A 4,250-nucleotide genomic window follows, 5' to 3' on the forward strand; every position below is an offset into this window, starting at 1 on the left:
CTCATTTCCCATTATTAAAACTCCCTTCTCATCCTCTAAAGGACCAATATTTACCTTAGCCACTCTTTTTTGTCTTATATATTTGTAAAAACTTTTACTGTCTGTTTTTATATTCTGAGCAAGTTTACTCTCATACTCTATCTTACTCTTCTTTATAGCTTTTTTATTAGCTTTCTGTTGCCCCCTAAAGATTTCCCAGTCCTCTAATCTCCCAGCAATCTTTGCCACTTTATATGCTTTTTCCTTCAATTTGATACTCTCCCTTATTTCCTTAGATATCCACGGTCGATTTTCCCTCTTTCTTCATTCCTTCCTTTTTGTTGGTATAAACCTTTGCTGAGCACTGTGAAAAGTCGCTTGGAAGGTTCTCCACTGTTCCTCAACTGTTCCACCATAAAGTCTTAGCTCCCAGTCTACCTTAGCTAGTTCTTCTCTCATCCCCTTGTAATCTCCTTTGTTTAAACACAAAACACTAGTATTTGATTTTACTTTCTCACCCTCCATCTGTATTTTAAATTCCACCATATTGTGATCGCTCCTTCCGAGAGGATCCCTAACTATGAGATCATGAATCAATCCTGTCTCATTACACAGGACAAGATCTAGAACCGCTTGTTCCCTCGTAGGTTCCATTACATACTGTTCTAGGAAACTATCGCGGATACATTCTATAAACTCCTCCTCACGGTTGCCTTGACCGACCTGGTTAAACCAATCGACATGTAGATTAAAATCCCCCATGATAACTGCTGTACCATTTCTACATGCATCAGTTATTTCTTTGTTTATTGCCTGCCCCACCATCTCGTTACTATTTGGTGGCCGATAGACTACTCCTATCAGTGACTTTTTCGCCTTACTATTCCTGATTTCCACCCAAATGGATTCAACCTTATCCTCCATAGCACCGATGTCATCCCTTACTATTGCCCGGATGTCATCCTTAAATAACAGAGCAACACCACCTCCCTTACCATCCACTCTGTCCTTCCGAATAGTTTGATACCCTCGGATATTTAACTCCCAGTCGTGACCATCCTTTAACCATGTTTCAGTAATGGCCACTAAATCATAGTCATTTACGATGATTTGTACCACCAACTCATTTACTTTATTCCGAATACTACGAGCATTCAGGTAAAGTACACTTATGTTGGTTTTTTTACCTCTGTTTTGAATCTTAACATCTCCAGTTTTATTCCTTTTGTTATTACTGGGCCTATTCACTGTGCTCCCCTCAGTCACTGTACCTTGTACTGTCGCCCTTATGGATTTCTGACTATGTCTTCTCTGCCTTGCACTTTTCCCCTTACTTCCTTTTGTTTCTGTCCCTGTTTTACTACCTTCCAACTTCCAGCATTGGTTCCCATCCCCCTGCCACATTAGTTTAAACCCTCCCCAACAGCTCTAGAAAACACCCCCCCTAGGACATCGGTTCCAGTCCTGCCCAAGTGCAGACCGTCCGGTTTGTACTGGTCCCACTTCCCCCAGAACCGGTCCCAATGCCCCAGGAATTTGAATCCCTCCCTCTTGCACCATCTCTCGAGCCACACATTCATCCTATCTATCCTGACATTCCTACTCTGACTAGCTCGTGGCACTGGTAGCAATCCTGAGATTACTACCTTTGAGGTCCTACTTTTTAGTTTAACTCCTAACTCCCTGAATTCCGCTTGTAGGACCTCATCCCGTTTTTTACCTATATCGTTGGTGCCTATGTGCACCACGACAGCTGGCAGTTCACTCTCCCCCCCAGAATATCCTGCAGCCGCTCCGAGACATCCTTGACCCTTGCACCAGGGAGGCAACATACCATCCTGGAGTCTCGATTGCGTCCACAGAACCGCCTGTCTATTCCCCTTAAGAAGGTTGTGCTGTTTTAAACTGGAGATTAGAGATTGGCTGGCCACATTGATGACTCAGTTGGATTGATGTGGCTGGTGGCCAATGAATTGACCCAAAAGGCTGTGCTCTACCCAGGAGCAGGTGGCTATTGGAACTGATCCAACTGGAATGTTATCAAAGCCACAAGGTTCCATTTTAGTTTCACTTTTGGTTCTGCAGCCTGGGTGGAGGAGTCAAACTATTTCTCTCCCAAAAGATCCAGCTAAACTCTCTCCATAAGGTCACTGTGAGGACTCTCTCTCTCTCCAGTAAGTCTGGGTGCCATTCGATTAGAACTGAGAAGGCTTGAGGTCAAACCACAAGCTGAAGGCAGAGTCTGATGTGAAGCAAAGGGGCCTCTCCAGCAAAAGCTGTGAGTGATACATTTCTATACTACAGCAAACATTGTTACAGGCTGCAACCCAAGGACTTTAATCCACAAGCATACTATGAAGAAAAAACGCTGCAAACCCCCATTTGAAGCAAAGGCTCTTAACTATTGACCTTCACCCTTATTATTTTCACCCTTTTCCCCCCTCCCTGTGTGTATTTGTCTTGTGTGTGTTGGTGGATGGTGGGACAGTTAAAGGGAGTAGTTGGTTTGCTTGTTGCTATTCAGTTGCATTCACTGCATATTTCATCATTATCCTTCATATAAATAAACAGGAACTATGTTTCAGGTTACAAACCTGGTGACTGTAATTATTAGGAAGACAAGGGCAAAGGTTTCAAGGATTTTTATCATAATTATTAGTTAATTCACTTGTGTTGTGACTCCGGGGTATGTGTGGTTGGAATTGACCGCGCGCTTGCCCAAGGTGGCGTAAAAATGTAATGGTTAGAACAGTAAACTAACACAGGGATCCAGAAAAGGGTAACACTCTCTTTGCCAAAGCCAGAGTGGCGAGGTGGGAGTCATGTAATATAAACCCATAGCTGGTGGAACTAGCAATATTGCCTTGTTTCTCTAAGAAACCTTAATTTGCCATGTTCTATCTGCCTTGCAGCTGCACAGTAAAGGGCCAGGCTGAATACCTGGGCCTATCTATAATAATAATAGTTTATTGTCACAAGTAGGCTTCAATGAAGTTGTTGTGAAATGCCCCTAATCGCCACATTCCGGGAGGCCGGTACGGGAATTGAATCCGTGCTGCTGGACTTGTTCTGCATTACAAGCCAGCTATTTAACCCAGTGTGCTAATCCAGCCCCTATCTACACCTTTTCTACTAGACCTTTTGTACCATTGCCTACAAAGCTGCCTACCTCATTGCAGATGTAAACTTCACTGGAAAAGCAAATTATTCAGCAGCAATTCAGCCTGCCAACCTCGATCAGGGAATACATCACTGGACTTTGACTCTTGACTCTGCGCTCACATTAAATTATTATTATTTTCTCGTGGTCTTTGCCCCATATATCTTTCTTTCTCTATCCCTTTTTACTGTATGAGTGAAAAGGGGGCAATGTACCTACGCTCCTCCTACATTTGAGTTTGTGCAAATAAACTAACCCTCTGAGTTCATCCTATCTTGAGTTTGCTGTTGGGTTAATAGTCAGAAATTAGGTCACACCAAAACTGAGGGCTTGGAAAACATGCCACTCCTTATTAAGGGGGAAGCAAATCAAACACACCTTTCTGTTTACAGATGAGCGGTAAGAGGAGAAATTAACCCACCTCCTGTCTGTAACAGTACCTGATATTTATGCTCTTCTGACAGTACAATTAGTTTATTCCAGAACACAGAACAGTACAGCACAGAACAGGCCCTTTGGCCCTCGATGTTGTGCCGAGCAATGATCACCCTACTCAAACCCACGTATCCACCCAATACCCGTAACCCAACAACTCCCCCCCCCCCCCTTAACCTTACATTTTAGGACACTACGGGTAATTTAGCATGGCCAATCCACCTAACCCGCACATCTTTGGACTGTGGGAGGAAACCGGAGCACCCGGAGGAAACCCACACACACACGGGGAGGACGTGCAGACTCCGCACAGACAGTGACCCAGCCGGGAATCGAACCTGGGACCCTGGAGCTGTGAAGCATTTATGCTAACCACCATGCTACCGTGCTGCCCCAAGTTATTCCATGAATAACTGAGTCTGTAAATTCTAAGGTTTGAACCTCAGTCTATTGTGAGTTACTTAACCACAGCTGTGAGTGATGGTAGAGGTGCTACCACTGATCTTAGTGTCTGGAACGGTGAAAATCAGTTACCATTTTCATTACTGATTGCTGGTGTCTGCTACTACAAGTCCAGAGATATTTACAAAAGGTGAGGATAGGCTTGAACATGATTGTGTGAATGCTACTATCAGTTAATCACCCTTCTGATACTGTATGCTTCAACACCTAAGTG

The sequence above is a fragment of the Scyliorhinus canicula genome, chromosome 7 (genome assembly GCF_902713615.1).
Source record: "Scyliorhinus canicula chromosome 7, sScyCan1.1, whole genome shotgun sequence".
Lineage (NCBI taxonomy): Eukaryota > Metazoa > Chordata > Chondrichthyes > Carcharhiniformes > Scyliorhinidae > Scyliorhinus > Scyliorhinus canicula.